We start from the raw sequence: 17,772 nt of genomic DNA, 5'->3' as shown, positions 1-17,772 counted from the left end.
GAATTCTTTGTCTAGGAAGTTAGGGACAGAGATGGAACAGAGAAAGAACCAAGTTGTAACCTCAGCACTTGGGAGGCCAAGGCAAGAGAATCATGGGTTTGAGGCTAGCCTGGGCTACACAGCAAAAATCTGTCTCTTTCCAAAATGAATTCAACACATTTAAACATATATTAGTTTATTTGCTATGACAGAATTCTAAGCAGTGAACAGAAAGTGGGTGGAGGTATTGAGTAAATAAAAGAAGTCCTCGTAGTGAATTTTAAATCCTTCCCAGACAGTGAGTGATAGATCACAGGAGTGGAATCAGATGGATGGTTGTCTCCAAGTGCCAGTGAAAGCATTTCCTCACACAGCTTGTGGAACCATTAACAGGACCAGAGGCTATTCTGGACTTGGGCCAAGGAAATGAACGTAGGTAAAATGAGTATTGTAAAGTGGAAGCTAATAAACCCCTAAGGGAAAGTTATAACATCACAGGTCGAAACACACTTCTGAGAATATTTGTGAATGGTAATAGAAGTATAAAAATATTGGAAATGTGGAATGAGGTTGTTTTTTAAGTTGATTGGAATAAACTGTAATGGAAAGGTATGTAGTGCTGAGGGAGAACACTTGATGTTCACCATCCCGAAATTCAATTCTAATAAGAGAAGTCAATGAAGTCTCATAGAAATGCAGCAAGAGAAAAAAAGGCCAACAATTTCCTTATTTAAAAATACTATATGCTTTGATGTGGAATTGGATTCTGAAAATAGGATGAAGGAAAGTAGTTATAGCAACTTCAAAGATGTATTTAAAACGTAGCTTCAAGAGAATCAACATGGAATTACGGAAAGATGAGAGATTTGGCCTCCATTTTTCCTGCTAGGTTGTCACTTGTTTCTCAGAGCCTTGTATAATCAAAGGGAACATGAATGTCTATTTTAGTAGAGCCATAGTCCTCAGTATCCATCAGGACAAAGTCTCCACAGAGCACATGGCACAGTACTGGGGCTCCATAAATGTAGTTCCCACATCCTCTCTCCTCCACATTTCCTTGGCCAACACTGTGCCAGACATTAGTTCTGTCTTGTCATTTTCTTCCCCCTATTGTTAAAATAGAAGATCTTCATTGCCATGTGAACTGCTAACATCCAGTGCCACCACTAGAAGACAGAAATGTAAGCATGGCCTTGAGAGATCTCCTGCCAAAACCAAAACCAAGTAACGACAGCAAACAGAAAACAAGCAAATAATTCTACAGAGTGAGAAGCTCTTTGAGCCACTGAGAAAACATCAGGCCACAATAAGTTGGAGTTCTAACACTTAGACTACACAGGAAGTGGTATGGGGTGGGGTCATAGCTTATGGTGTAGAATACTTGTCTAATACACACGAAGCCCTGCATTGGATCCCCAGTAAGACTTACAAACAAGTCATGGTTGCGCACACCTGTAATATTAGTTCTCTGGAGTCAGAAGCAGAAAGATTGTAAGTTCAATGACATCCTATGCACTGTAAGTTTAAGGCCATCCTGAGATATGAAGAAGTCCCTGTCTTGAAGAAACAGTTAAAAGACTGTGGCGATTTCACAGTGGAATGGTGATTTTTCTCAGAGTCTAATGGAGACAGTGCAGACATCAAAAGACCAAAGGATTCTTAAGTGTCTTTCAATATCCTTCTTGTGGAAACTAGACAAATGGCAGTTTGTGCTTCCTAACCAGACTCCTCGGAAGCACAACCTGGAATTTCATGGCACCTAAAGCACAGGCGTACAAGCAGCAGACAGAGGTGATAAAAGAGTCATGTATTTTAAAAGCAAAAACTGTGTTTGGACTTTATGGTGTTTTGAGTAAAAGTGGCCCCCCATAGGCACACATGGGATTGCTTTATTAGGAAGTGTGGCCTCATTGGAGTAGGTGTGGCCTTGTTGGAAGAAGTGAGTCACTGAGATGCTGAGCTTTGAGGTCCCAGAAGCTCAAGAAAGTTCTTTTCTTGCTTCCTGCTGATGATCCAGATGAAGATTCCTCGGCTCCTCCAGCCCCATATCTGCCTGATTGCTGCCTGTTTCCTGCCATGACAATAATGAAGTAAACCTCTTAATTTGTAAGCCAGCCCCAATTAAATATTTTCCTTTATAAGAGATGCTTGTGGTCATGGTGTCTCTTCATAGCAATAGACAACCTAAGACATGTTTTTTTCTAGCTTGAGACCCATGTCATGAGAGGGGTCCCACCCCTGACACTATCAATGATATTCTGCTATACTCACAGACAGGAGCCTAGCTTAACCATCACGAGAGATGCTTTACCCAGCAAGTGATGGAAAAAGATGCAGAGACCCACACACAAACATTAGGCAAAGCTCGAGGAATCCTGCAAAAGAGAGGGAGGAAGGATTGTAAGAATCAGAAGGATCAAGGACACCACAATAAAAAAGAATCAGCTAACCTGGCTGCATAGGGAACCACAGAGACTGAACATCACAGAACAGTCATAAGACTGACCTAGGCCCACTACACATACATAACAGTTATGCAGCTTGGTCTTCATGTAGGACTCCTAACAGCAGGAGCAGGGGCCTTCTCTGACTCTGTTGATCTCCTTTGGGACCTTTACCCCCTACTGGGCTGCCTCTTCCAGCATCAATAGGAAAAGATGAGCTTGCTCTTATTGCCATGTGATATGTCAAGGCTGGTTATGTACCAAGGAAGGACTTCCCTTTTCTGAAGAGAAAGGGAAGAGGAGTGGATATAGTGGGAGAAGGAGTGGAAGGAGAGGAGGGAGGGGAAACTGCAGTTGGGATGTATTAATTAATTTTAGTTAATTAACTGATTTTAATTAACTAATTCTAAAAAAGACTCCCTTCTTACCTGACATATACAATGAACTGAACAGAACTCACTCGGTATTTGCTATTTTGACTAAGCTTAAAGTAAAATCAAAACGTAATATTTGCCTCCCTTATTCATCGTGTAGAACACATCAGCAGTGAAAGTTCCTTCTCCAGCTAAGAACAGTTTTCCCTAGTCCTCTCCCACTGCATTTGCTGTTTTGTATACCTCGGTCTCTAGACAGGCCCTACTAATAGAAAAAACATTGAAGTTGATGGAATTAAGCCCCCTCCTATCTACCAAATGGGTCCTTTGTCTTCTTTTTGTCCAGTCTTGCCCTCTTACTCATTTCAGGTTGCTTGCTAGCCCTGACCGCTACCCCCAGGTTGTAGCACAGTAAGCCAGAGACAGAAGGGTACTTGGGGCATTGTCCTGATGGATTCATGTTGTTATAAGCTGGCTTCATGCTACCCAGCTTGGGAGAAGCTTGGGCTGCTATTCTTTATATTTATATATGTTATTTATTAATTATATTTTATATTTATATTTTAGTGGCTATATTTCATGAGTAACCACTGGTCTCTTCCAACTATGTCTCTGACTTGAATTATCCTTGGCTGCCCTGAATCCTTCCCATCCACCCACCCCCAATACCCAGTCCACTCCTATCCCAGACTTTGTCATTGCTTCTCGAGTGATCCATTCTATACAGATCCTTTTATGCTGGAGGAGGACCACTATCTTATTCAGGACAATTGTGTCAGGATATAGAATAACTTCAGGCTTCTGTTTCTATGGTAAAGCTCCTGAAGATCCTACTCCACGAGTGGCAAGAAACAGCAATGAATTTCTGAGTGCAGCAACAACTCACCTGTTGTTTAGCAGCCAAGCAGGCTTCTCCAACACAACACATAACTTTCTACTTTCTTGGGAGTGTGTAAACCCTCTGTCCATCAGCATTTTATGGCAAGTTCCTAAAGCCATGAGAAGAGACCCTACTTCAAAAAATACATCTCAGCCCAAAACCACATTGGAATCCAATGCCTATTTCATCATAAAACCTTGCTCAAAACTGGTATCGTTCATTCTGCATGCTGGTAAAAGAAAAGCCAGCACTAGGAAGCAACTATTATTTCAGTGTTTGAGGAATGTTAGAACAGGGAGCTATTGAGGGAGTGATTTTACTAATTCTGAAACATTTACACTTCCACGTATTCACTCATTCATTCATTCATTCATTCAGGAATGGTGACTGACTATGTGCCACATGCAGCACTGTGTTTAGCTCTGAGATCACAACAGTAAACAGAAAGAGTCATATACCCTTATAAAGAACTTGACATATCATCTACAAGGAAGACAACTGTTACCTTTTTCTTTTACCAGTGACATTACTAAGCTCTTTTGTTTGGTGTTCAACACAGAAAATACAATGTCATTTTCATAGAAGCCTATACAAGTATACAAGACAATTAAGTGTGTGAGAGAGAGAGAGAGACAGAGAGACAGAGAGACAGAGAGACAGAGAGAGTCACATACATATGTTGACAATCAGTTCTTACCAGAAAGAACTGGAATAGATGATATGAGTTTGTTAATGAAGCAAAGTCCTTGCCAAGGCTCTGTGTTATTGAAACCTGAAAGTTCACTTCCTCAGAAGTGTTCCTTGGTAGAGCAGCACGGGTCAGTAGGTGAGGCAACAGCATGGAAAGGACACTGGGAACATGAATTTTAATTTGCCTCTGCCACTGACTGTGACCTTGATCAAGTCCCCACACTTGTATCTCAGTTTCCCTGCTACAGAAGCAGAAGGTTCCTAAGAAAAAGGGGAGTGTCACCATGGTTCTGTTTGCTTTTCATCTAGAGAAGACTTGACACACTTGACACGTGTTTTGTAGATATGGAAACTAAGTTAAGGGGGTGAACACACACAACGAGAGGGAAGGAGAATAGAGAGAGGAGAGAGAGACAGAGACAGAGAGAGGCACAGAGATGCTTCTGGATTCACCCAGATATCCAAAAGCCAACCAAGAGCTGGAACTGAGCATGTGTAACTCCAATCTCTTCTCTTGTTAAGCTTCTGACTGCGTTAAATATGAATTCAGTTTCAGTGTTTCTGATTTCATCTCATTTCAACTATCTTTCACAGAACAGCTCTGTCCTGATTTCTTCTATCCTACACTCATACACTCATACAGGCACAGAGAGAAAGACATTGACAAAGAGTCAGAAAAACATAGAGAGGGAGGAGACACAGAAAGATGGGGAGAGAGAGAGAGAGAGAGAGAGAGAGAGAGAGAGAGAGAGAGGTTGAAGATCACATCCCAGACTTTTCTGTGTATAGATGAATTTTCTACATTTGAGTTCTAGCCCCATCCTTTTGTTTTCTGACATAGCATCTCTCCACTGTGTACCACAGGCTAGCCTCAAACTTACAGTCTTTCTGCCTTACCCTCTGGAGTGTACCTAGCTATAAGCTGCCTTTTGAATTACAAAATACAAAATACAAAAATTCAGTATTTTTGCTGTGTAGCTTAAGGTAGCATATAGAGGTGGAAAGAAAGAAAAAAACTTGTTCTGAGGCCCAGGTGGGTGCCAGACACTTTGTAAGCATTGAATATACAAGACAGTAAGGTACCCAAGTCATGGGAGGTCTACAAAATGCAAGTTACTCTTGTAAATTTTTCTTTTAACTCTCAAAGTGACTTCTCAGAGATAGCAATTGCTTTGAGAGGTTAAAAATCTTCACTAAGCTTGTACTGGTGAAGTAAGCAGAGATCTTACCCAAATCTTCCAAACTGAGTCCATATTCTTAACCACTAACTTACTCTGCCTTCCAAAGATGAATAAGATTAGATAGAACCTCCTGTGAAGAGGTTCACGGATGGATGAAGGAGAAAGATTCATAACTAACTTCTATGGGAGTACAGAGAAACGCAAAGCCAAATTTATGCAGAGCTAAAGCAAATGGGTCTGCAAAAAAGTGTCACAGAGACAGAGGATGGGGGACACGGACTTGGAAGAAAGAAGAGGGTCATAAATGGGTATCCAGATGCTCCAGCTTGGAGATGAAGCCTGTGGGTTTACAGAGAATGTTGAGAAGGGCAATGCCTGTGCAGGGGACTTTGTTCTGCAGCACAGCCAGCTCTTTCTGTCTTTGGAGTCTCAGGGTGACCTAGAACTTGAGTAAGGACATGAAGATTCGCTCCTTCTGCCCATGGGGAATCTACATCAGAGAAGGCATTGTCCATTTCATATCAGCCTTTAAGAACACACTCGTGTGACCAGATCCATGCATCCATAGTCCTCCCTCCAAACCCCACTTAGGTTTAAAATCCCAAGATGGTATTTGTAATGTATATGTGAAAGAACTTTCATTGGACAGAGAAGCAGACTGGTGGTAGCTTTTTGGATAATTCTTTCTCTCCCAGCTTCCCAGCAGATTCTACCCTCCTACTGACAACAACGGATAGGCAACAAACGAGTTAAGGCTCAGAAATGGAGCTGAAGAGCTGAAGGTCAAGCAAGGAGAATGGGGAGGAAGTATGAGAATGCAGACACCATGGCTGGGATGGGAAACACCCTTCTCAGCTCGAAAGTATCTCTCAAAGGTTTATAATGGTTTCAGACCTAGGCTAGAACATGGGATTTGATTCGTTAGTTGATGTTGTTCTCATGTTTTTAATAAAATATTGTAGAAGACCAATGTGAGGAGGGAAGAAAACAGACTTCACTTTTGTAACAACACCCATCAGCGTCTGCCTGGTCTTCCCTTAACTATATTTTCCATTATATCACAGGGGAATAATTATAATAGTAACTAAATTAAAATATATTCAGAACAAATCCATAGTTAAATTTTTTATGTCTCTGTGTGTATTATATTGTATATATTGTATAATGTGTGTGTGCATGTGTGTGATTTATTATGTACTAGTTATTGTGATTGCATGTACCCATGCATGTGTGTGCATGTGGTATATGTACTTGTTAGTGTGCATGTGTACATGTGTGTGCTTACAGGTAAATACACATGCATGTACATGAATGTGGAGGCCAGAGGTTTAGTATCTTTCCTCAGCCAATCTTCATCTGTGTCTTTTGAGGTAAGTTCTCTTATTGAACCTGAAGCTGAACACACCCAAAATGAAATGTTATTAAATTGATTTCCATATAGAAATTCAACCACTCAGATAGGCACTTAGTTTTTTATGCTTTTAATGCTTTTGAAGTCACTACTTTTACTTCGTCTATCCCTAGACATTTAGTGTCCTGCTGCTTCAACATAGGTCACTAAATGGGCAGAGTCCTTGGAATATAAATCCAGAAATATTGCCTAGAAGATGTGTAAGTCTATTTTCTTATGAGCCTGTGTTATTGACACCAATGAGATCTAATAGGCCAAACAAACAAAAGAGACAAAGTGATTTATTCTAAAAAATAAAAACAAAAACAAAAAACAAAAAGAGCATCAGTGGGGTACCAAGCTGTTACTGTTATAAGACATACTCTTCATTCTCAAAGGGACAAAGGCATGGTGTTTGTAGATAAGATTCCTAAGTGAAAAAAAACACCAGGTTTGTAATGAGGATGATAATTCTATAACTAGTACTTTCTCATCTTTTATTTTCAACTATTTTGCATCGTGTGCTTTGAAATAGGTATTGCCCTCATTTTTCATATGAAGGACCATATCTTTGAGAGTTCCTGTGCCTTATTGAGTGCATGCAGCTAAGACATAACAAAACTCAAACTCCAATCTGTCCATATTTTAAGACTGGGTTCCAATACTGTGCTGACTGACTGATAGTAAAGAGGCAATGTACACACTCGGAAATCTGGATGCACAGACTGCTTCCAAATGCTAGATTTTTTTAACTCTCCCCTAATCCTCAGTTCTCTGTTAGATTTTCTCATAAGCTGTCTATCTACTTGTGTACTCTGACAATTCCTCACCTCCTGTCTTGGTTCAGAGCTGAGAGCCACAGGACCACAGCCCACAGGACATCAAACTCATGCATTCTATTTGCATTTTACGTTCAAATATTTTATTGACTCGTAATGTTTTGATGTGTGTGTTGGTATATGTGGGGCTGGGGGAAGGATTCTGACCTGGACTCATGACCCCACATTGCAAATCAAATCAAATCAAATCAAATCCCAATTCTTTTTCACACTGTGAAGTTGTGTGTCCCAGAATCCCAAGCACAGTGTCTGATCCCTGATGCTTGTCTTCCTGGATTCTGGCTCCTTCCTCGCTAATCTCTGCTTCAGCAGGCCTCACTGGAATTAATCAGTGATCCACACCTGCCAGGACCTTTTGTGCTGAACCAATAGTCCCCCAGTCTCAGCCTCTCTGCCTTTCCCTCTCTAGTTCATTGTCTCCGGGCTTTTGAAGAATTGGTCTGATTTTTCAAAGGCCCCCAAATCAGTTTGAAGCTTTTTATAAACCTCCGAAGTGAAGATGTTGCTTCCATGTCCACACACCATGTCATGAAGTTGAGCGCAGCGGGGAGCACTGAGCCTCCTGAAGGCCATACGTTGTCAAAGGCATAGTTTCCAGGGTTGGGCTTATCGCTCCTAACTTGCAATCTCCTGAAAAGCCGAGAACTTCTGAACTTCTTCCCATCTTAGAACCTGTGCAATGCTCAGCACAGTGCCTGGTGTTCACCCTCATCATTTACTGATGTACCCAGTTAACTGACTAATGCTTGGTGAATAATGGACAAACAGGCTTTTTACCCCTGGTCCTCTTCCTCCTGCCCATACACAAGTAAATAATGAGCACCTGTTGCCTGTTTTGATCAAGCATTGCCTGTCTCTGAGCTTTCTGGGTTTCAGAACACAGTAAAAATTGAAAATGATGGTCTTGGGGTCTGACAGTCATGGAGACCTCTGCAAAGGGAAAAATAAATAATAACCTAAAGACAGATAGGGAGAAGAGTAGGTGTCTGTGTTGTTTGTGTGATTTTATGACACTTTCCAGCTATATCTGAGCAGATAAAAGTAGATTAGTATTCACGGGAAGAGAAAAGGGGCAAAGAGCATTCTCAGTTCCAATATGCATTTAGGAATGAATGCAAAACAGCACAGAGCTTTGCAAAGGGTGAGGTCGGCCCTGAGCACTTCAAGATAGTCCGGCCTCCCTCTGCCTGAACAATGTCACCTGACCACCAAAGAGCTAAGGGGGCCTGTGCATCTTTGAGAGTCCCTGGTGTGTGTGAGTGAGGTAGGGGGCTTAGAAGGGGAACTTAAAAGAAGACTTATATTGTTCACAGAGTCTTTCAAGCATGGTAGGGGTGGAATTCCATCTGTTACTTCAGTTCACTGAACCGGTTCAGCTTGAATGGTTCACTGGGTTGTGACACTGGGTAGAAATTACAACTAATGTTTAAAACAACCTTTATGCTATCACTTATAAAACTCTGTGGTCAAATCGTTGTGAAGTTTTCAGCTCCTTGTCTTGCTGATCTGTAGCCAGGGGATCTCTCCTCTTGTTAAAAAATAAATAAATAAAAGGTTAAAAAAAAAAACAAACAGAAAAGAGAAACACATTCGCTGAGCTTTGTGTTGCACACAGACTTGATTTGCACATGATTTCAGACAAACACAGGAAGTTGCTCTGCTTTCTGCCGGGCTTTGAATTTAACTTGGTTTCCTGACTATGAACTCTGCATGTATAAGGGGCTGTAGGCAGCCTGACAGTCTTTACAGCAGCTTAGCAGATACTCTACCTTGAGGAACAGGTAGAATTCCACTCTGTTCGCTTGAATGACTCCCTGAACAATACCAACTTAGTAAGCTTTTCAGTAGTGGGAGGGGGAGGGCACTGTATGTGACATGTGGCCAGTGGCGGCTAGCTAAGGTCTGTTGCAGGCCTGTGCAGGAGGACAAATACTGATCTGCAATGATCATGGTCTCACTCAGCTCATCGTTTTCATTCACTGGAAGGGGAAACAAAGAAATGGCAAAAGGCAGCCATGATATGAAATGGCAGATAATTACCTGCTGTATGCTTTACACACAGCACATGGGGCTGAATGAAGGAGACTCTGGGTGTGGAGTTTGACACGAATTCCCACTGTACTTTGTAGCCCACCTTGGAAATACCAGACCTATTTTTCACAGGGTAAAGGAACCATGTGACCTCTACAGAGGGGAAGAAAATGGACAAGGAGGGTTTCAGGAGAATGTCAGCCACATGCACTAGAGATCTAAGCCTGATGTAAGGCAAGATCTAAGGCAGCTGCTGTGGCTAAAGGAAGTCTAAAGGCCTTACCATATCAGTGATCAGACATTTCCCATTTACACATGTGACTAAGGGTTTGTTCATATCAGAGAAGTGCTCAATGTGCAAGCACAGGAGTTCTACCACAAGGACCCAAGTACAAACTTGCCCAGTGTGTGTTTGCAAACCTAGTGTTGGGAAGGCAGACACAGTAGATACCTGGGGTTCCATAGCCTGATCAGTGAGCCCAAGGTTCCAGGCAAAAAAAAAAAAAACCCAAAAAACAAAACAACAACAACAACAAAAAAACCCAACCTGTCTCAAAAAAACCACCAAAGGTGTATGTGTGCAACCCCCCCATAATCACACACACATATAAACACACATACACACACAGAGAGATACACATATGCGCATACACCACCATACACACACACACACACACACACACACATACACACACACACAACTCCACTAAATAAAAGATACTGAATTGTTCACCAGCAATGGAAAGATTGCAATTCAGAGAACTTGTGAGTGGTATTTTGGTGATTCTCACTTCCTATTCTTTTCTGAGATTGTTGTGTTTATTATGTTGACTGTCCTACACGACTGTCAAGACTTGTCCTTTCCTTCAACATCACCCAGGAACCTTCACAGTCACATCACAGAAGGCCAGCTGTGACACTCTCACTGTAATACACCGGATGCTTGAGACAATCTGTGCTTTCCTAAGGCACACCGCTATTTCGGTGGCAGTTGCTCCTCTGGACTTGTGCTGTTGGCTCTCAAATGGTTTTGTCTTGGCCTTGTCTGTTCGTGTTTGTCTCAAGTTCAATTCTCTTAACTGTATTTCTCTCCATTAGAGAGACTGGATGAGTAGTTTTTAACACTAGAGAGATGATAGGTCAACAGTGTGGTCATTATTAATACTGATCACACTCTGTATTGTCAATCTTTAACAAATATGATCATAATTTCTCTTGTATTAGTCTTCTTCCCTTCCAAACCTTCTCATTTCAAACAGCAAATTATTAGTCAAACTAGTTTTTTTCAGGTAGAGATTAGGTGCTCTGTAAAGCAGGTAATCTACTGACTGTGGACTTGCTACGTTTCTACTTTTCTCTTACTAGACATATTTTATTTTATGTGTGGATATGTATGGCCATATGTGTGTAGATGTCTGCAGAGGCCAGCTGAGGGTAATGTAGAAAACCTTGGAGCTGGAGTCTCAGGCAGTTGTGAGCTGCCCAACATGGGCACTGAGAATGAAACCCAGTCTTTGGCAATAGCAATAAGTGTTCTTAACTGCTCTCCAGACCCTCAAGAAAAAGGTACACTATATGATGCTTTGCATGCTAATTACTCCAGGAAATGTCAGAAAAAAATCAAAATATATTGTAGTTAGGTGTGAATTTTTATTAGAAATCACAACCAAAGGATATGCTTCTGCAGCAAGGACTATACCACACAGTGCCTGTGAAAAGCTCTGAGACCCCTCTGCAAACAAAGATTAGATGCTGGGGTGTCTGCTAGTTAACTCTTTACTGTTTCATAAGCTCAACTGGTGACACTGAGGAAACCACAGTGTGCTCAAACATTGCTGGCAAGCTTTACACAAAGAGAAGGAAAGAGAAAGGGGAAGGTCACACATCACAAGCTTCTTGGAATTTCTGGAAGACAAGACTGACTGTGGTGACCAGGAGAAAACAATGAGCACTCTACCCTCCGGATGCATCTCTTGTGGGAAAGTATTTATAACAATACATGTTAAGTATTACACAAAGCTTTAAAACAGGTAAATCTGTTAAGGTGCAGTAAAGATGTTAGAAGATGTAGAATTGTTTTCTGAAAGAAAAGGGGGTAATTCAAAATATAACACATGTTAAGGTGGAAACCTTTGAAATAGAAAATGAAAATAGACATTTACTGGACACCAACTGTGTTCTAGCCATGCTACATGCCTGCTCTCACTGAGTCTCCACTCAGATACGATTGTCCTCATTAACTACTTGAGGAGGCTGATGCACACAGAGATTAAGGAGATCGCCTCAAGTCACTCAGCTGGGAAGCAAGAAGGGGAACGAGGTTCAAACTCAGTCCAGTTGCCACTGGGGCCCATGATCTTGCCATATCAACACCGGGGCTCCTGGCAAGACTACTGTAGCTGTCTCTGACCTTCACATCCTTCAAACTTTCCTTTGGCACAGGATGGGCCTCTACCTCTGAGCCTCCTTGACATTTCTGCTTTCCAGCTTTCCAGATCCCGACAGAGCAGGGCCTGGATTCCTTCCTTCACAGCAAGGTACCACGTTTTATGTTACCACTTTGCAGGCATTTGGATTTCCCCCAAGTGTCCAGCCTCAAGCTGATGGGCCTGGGTACAAGGGAAAACTCTGGAGGAGAGAGAGGTTTCCCTGCTCTTTGACCCATGCCTCGCACTGTACAAGATATCCCAAGTGCATATGTACCTTTAAATATGGGTGTGCAGTGAACCGTGCAGAGTTCAGCAACATCTTTTGGCTAACTAGCTGACATTTTGGTGCTTAATAAAAGTGGACAGAGCCTAGGGGAGTCAATTACAATAAAGGTACTGAGCTAGAACTTCACAGAAAAGGAAAGAAAAAACAAAACAGAAATACAAAAATAAAAAATCAAACAAAGAGTTGAAAGAAAACTGTAAGAAGTGCACTTCAATAGTCACTAGCTCCTATTGTAACAAAAGCTCCTACAGCCTTTCAATGACATAATGCCCACATTATGACAGCTAGTATACTTTATACACCAGATATAGGTAGATACATACACATACATGTACACATTTAAAACGAAACTTCAAGTTCAATGTTTATTTTTTAGATTACAGTAAAATAAAGTTATTTGACAGTAGGTTTTTAATAATCATCCCTGAAGGTAATTTTGACATCCCCAGGTATCGCAAAATCAAAGCACCTCATGCTCCAGTGGTAGAACTATTTTGGCCTTCAAAGAATAAATGGCCCTAGGAGCTTACCAGAGGCACTTGCCCATAAGAGAGTCATCTCCTGGGGATCCACATGAAGCCCATTGGTGATTCCATCACCACCCCCAGAGAGATCCTCATATTCTACATGGCCCTGTTAGAGTCACTTATTAGACATTTTTTTCTAAAATACAGGAGTCTCTGGGTTGGATCCCTGGCACACCCCAACTATGGCGATACAGTATCATGTGTGTGTGTTTGGGGGAGCATCCTCCCCCTGCTGCATAGTGAGAACTGGAGGTCAGCCTGGGGTACATGTACATGAGATATGAAGGGGGAAAGCCTGGGGTACATGTACATGAGCTATGAAGGGGGAAAGCCTGGGGTACATGTACATGAGATATGAATGGGGAAAGCCTGGGGTACATGTACATGAGATATGAAGGGGGAAAGATAAACATGTCACCAACATTTTCTTGTATTTCACATAAGTGCCTCTCCTTCCTTTTGCTTCAAGAAACTTACATTCAAAAATATGGAGAGTCTGGTGTGCTGTCCCAAGCCTTTAATCTCATCTCTTTCTCCTCATCTCTTTCTTAGGAAGGCAGAGCTCTGTGAGTTATAGGCAAGCCAGTGCCGTGCAGTGAGTTTCTGCCACATAAACAAAACAAAATAAACAGGCTAAGTGTTTCAGAGTAACTTAATCACATGCCTACTAATAGTCACTAAGAATATAAGGAAGATATTTTGAAAATAACTTCTCAGTTCACTCAAAGGCAACAAACATATTATATGTTAAAAATAAATTACACTTCTGTGAAAAGTAATGAATGTTATCCAAACAAATTAGTTAGAATCACACCTTCCTTTTCATCTGGATAAATATGGTAAACCGTATTTTCATGTTCATTTATATATTCATTTTAATATGCTGCTATACTAAAAGTGCATAAAGAAAGTTCAGATTAACCTAGACACATAGAAATGGAAAGGCCTCTCTCTTTCATAGCCATATGATAAAAATTTAGATATCTTTTTAATACAGTTCCAAAAGTCAATGTGCATCATATTTCAATGTCCCACATTATGTGACATCATAGTACTAATTAATACTTTATACTCATGTTAATAGTTCTGTTTTTCATGAGCCTTTTGTCATTACATGATGTGTAGGGTGGCAGGTGTTTGTATGTGTGTGTATGTGTGCACACACTCACACATGTGTGCATGCCTCTGGATGTAAAATTAAATATTCATTTTTAGAAAAGACTGTTTCAAAGGCTAGATATTATTCAGTGGTAGAGTACTCGTCTAGTATACCTAAATCCCTAGTTTTACCTGAGGGGGAGAGGAGATTGCTTCACTAATCTGTACAAAGTACACTGGTACACATCATTATACAACATTTTAAAAAAATCTATCTATTAATAATGTCCTCAATCTCATTAGAAAACTATTTAAGTAAAATTCATTGTGAAATATTAATTCTTTGGACTCTATGTTACACCTAAAGTTCAAACTGTATTATTGTTAATGAACCTGTTAGTGTTATTCTTAAAGTGACAGGTTCATTTGTGGGAGTTAATATTCTACAATACATCCAACTCTGAATAAGATCAAACCAAATCATTGTCTGTGGTTAGTTTAGCTTGCAACTCCAAGAGTTGCACAAATGTTTGTTTTTTTGTTTTTAAACAAACTAACATTAAAATGTCAGTATGCAGGAAAACTTCCTATTTTTTCCACACAGACTATTTAAAAGGTATATATTAAAGGTTAAGATTTAGTAAAGTGAATAAATAATACTTAACTTCCTAAAGTGAAACTGGCCATTTCTTTGCATTGTGAGTACACAGCCAAATATTAAAGGACACAATGACCACCCACTTGGTGGGTGACACTGTTTCCCACTGCCACCAGAGATCTCGCCCTCATTGCTTTTCCACAATCAATACAAATGTAAGCCCAGGGAAATGGCAAAAAAAGTCTTTATACTGTGTTGAAAATAAACTTTAATCTCTCAAATCCATGAAAAGCTTTCAAGTAGGCTTAGGTATCTATAGACTATGCACTGAAAGCCCGAGTTCTGTAGGAGCAATCCCACATGTCTGTAACTTCAAACACAGTAGGCCCCATGGCAGAATCACCTGTGTCACCATTTTCAAGGTAGGATGGCACAGAGTGCTGCTTTGTCTGGGGCTACTGTGTCTGCTTAGTTGCAGGTCCTTATGCAATAATTACTTAGCTTCTTATCTGCCTTCTTGTGTGCAGTAGAGTTGGAATGATGAACTGTTCCAGAGCAAATATTCTTACTCATCAAAGTGCTAGCACATGAGACAGGATGGATTTAAGGAAGTGAATAATAAGGGAAGTATTCACTTCCCAAAAAAAGCTGAACTTCTAAACAAGGCTCACCTTCATTTTATTATTGCTGCTGCTATTTTAGGGAGAATACCAGAAGCTAACGTGAAGGAGCCACAGATAGGGTTACTTGTAGATACCATCATCCAATTGCTTTCCAGACTTTCTTTTTCTCTTTAAAAATGTATTGCCACACTCCTCATCCTGAGAGACATGTGGTCTGCGTGGATACTCTTTTCCATTCCTATCTCTTACTACACGAGAGGTCAAGGGTTGCTTTTGAGTCTCCAGAAACCTGTACAGGGCTTTCCACATAAAGACTGGCAGAAGGCCTGGGGATTATTTTAAATCGTGTGTGCTTTCAGCTGAACAAACTAAATGAAGTCATGGGATCAAACTGATATAAATTTGCCGAAACAGATGCTTTTGTAAGATGCCTCAACTATAAATTTGTTCTTTGTTTCAGGGGGGAAACTAATATATCACCCAGTATGTACATACCTCTGTGTTTTATAAATTATTTTGTACATACTTTCACTCCCTTTTATAGTCATAGTAACCATCATCTCTATTCTTTGCCTATCATTGGGCTAGGAAATCAACACAGTTCTGTTTGATGTAAAAATAAAATAAAATAAAAACTATTAGTAAGCACCATCACTCCCCATTTACAGATGAGAAAACTGAGGCTTAGAGATATTATTCAGTGGTAGAGCACTCATCTAGCATATGTGAGTACCTGGTTTTACCTGAGAGGGAAGGGAGATTGCTTAGGGGAGTAAATAACCTGGCCATGTAAACCACAGAGGTAGGACTTGGGCATAGCTTTCGAACAGCGAACTTTGAATCTTTTCCACTACGGCACACTCTTGGAAATTTGATTTTTGTTTTCTTATTGAAAGAACTCCAAATTCTTTATCAGAAGTTTGCCTCAAAACACTGTGGTTTGTGATTTGCTGTTTTTGGAAAGCTTACAAAAAGATTAAGAGTCTTAGGATTGATGTTATTTTTTTAAGACTCTCGGAGCTACATGAAAGCATCATCAAACCTCGAGATATTTGGTTAGAGTGGCAAGTGACAGTGCTGGAAAGCAACTTCGCTAAGGCTTTTAATAAATTGAGCATTGGGCAAGGTGCTAGGCTATTGAAAGATTCTTTGTATTATTTTCCCCATAACTTAATAAAATTTTTATTTTAATATATTCTATTCAAAATACGATTCAAGCTGTACTTAGTAAACTAATGAAATTTAATATCCTGACTCATATTGCAAGCACAATAAAAATGTGTTCAAGAATCTTTTAAGTGAATTTGTAAATGATATAGCTGTATTCTTGGAAAATTCTATTCTCTTGATATTAAATAGTGGCATAGAAAGCACATAGGCCTTGTAACTGTGGCCCACTAGCACTCTGAGTTTATGTAATTTATGAAAATGAAGGCAAGCCATTCTTGAAGTGCATCTCTAGGTCAGCACTAACCTTTTTCAAATGTCTTGATGTCAAATTTGTAGTAAGAAAGTTGAAATTTTAAAAAATAAAAAATAAAGTCCTGTGTCTGTGGGAATGAATTTGGCTTAAAACTCCCATTGATTTTTATCCTTAGTTCATTAACAAATCACATTTAAAATATCATTCAGTTAAGTGTTCATTTATTAAGTATTTCTTTTGCCAACTCTAGTATTTGATGTGAGATAAGCATCAATAGAGAGAAAATAATTAAGCATGATGTAGCAAGTGTTTGTGTGAACTGCCCTGTTCCCATCAGCTTGCATTCACTTAGATGCGATACTTGACTCTATTGCAGGTTTTTTATGTCAGCAACTCAAAGAGTGAAATCAGGTATGATTATTAATGCTAAGACTGAGTCATATTACCTGACCCAGTTATCTACAGACTAAAGATGCATGAGATAAAAATAATATAACTAACTGTTCAATTGTTAACATCTGGAAATCTCTCTAGTATTTCACTTGGGTGAGTACATTAAGGAATATTAACTTTTAAGCATTCTCAGTGTGCTGATGTGAAGATATGGCTAGATTCTTCTAGAACATTGGTTCTCAGATGTAAGCCGCCATCATAATTACCTAGAAGGCTTTAGAGCCATAAACTGTTGCACTTCCTCAGCTCCTCCAGAGTCTCTATTTTAGTAGATGTGGAAGAGAGTCTAAGAATCTGCATTTCTGCAGGTTTTGGGATGATGGCATTACAATTGTCCAGTGTTAGAAAACACTTTGAGCATCTCTATTCTAATATAACCAATGTCATACTAGATGTTGGGTTGCACAATTTCATAATGAATTCACATGGTCAAGTGAACGTTTGACAAAAATGAGGAAGTATAGCAGTGAATGTACAGGTAGCTGAACCTATAGCAGAATTAGGAAAATAAGAAAAGAGGGAAAGAC

The 17,772-nt window shown here is 40.1% G+C and overlaps 1 protein-coding gene across 1 annotated transcript in view; it reads left to right on the top strand.

Moving 5' to 3' along the window:
- Nucleotides 1–12,329: 12,329 nt before the first annotated feature.
- Klhl14 (kelch-like 14) overlaps nucleotides 12,330–17,772 on the top strand; it is a 122,551-nt gene continuing 117,108 nt past the window's right edge. Inside the window, exon 1 of the mRNA XM_006525823.4 lies at nucleotides 12,330–12,345. The gene's annotated coding sequence lies outside the window, so the exon portion shown is untranslated. The remainder of the gene's footprint in view (nucleotides 12,346–17,772) is intronic.

This window comes from Mus musculus, chromosome 18, assembly GCF_000001635.26.
Source record: "Mus musculus strain C57BL/6J chromosome 18, GRCm38.p6 C57BL/6J".
NCBI lineage: Eukaryota > Metazoa > Chordata > Mammalia > Rodentia > Muridae > Mus > Mus musculus.
This window is presented reverse-complemented; position numbering and strand designations above follow the sequence as displayed.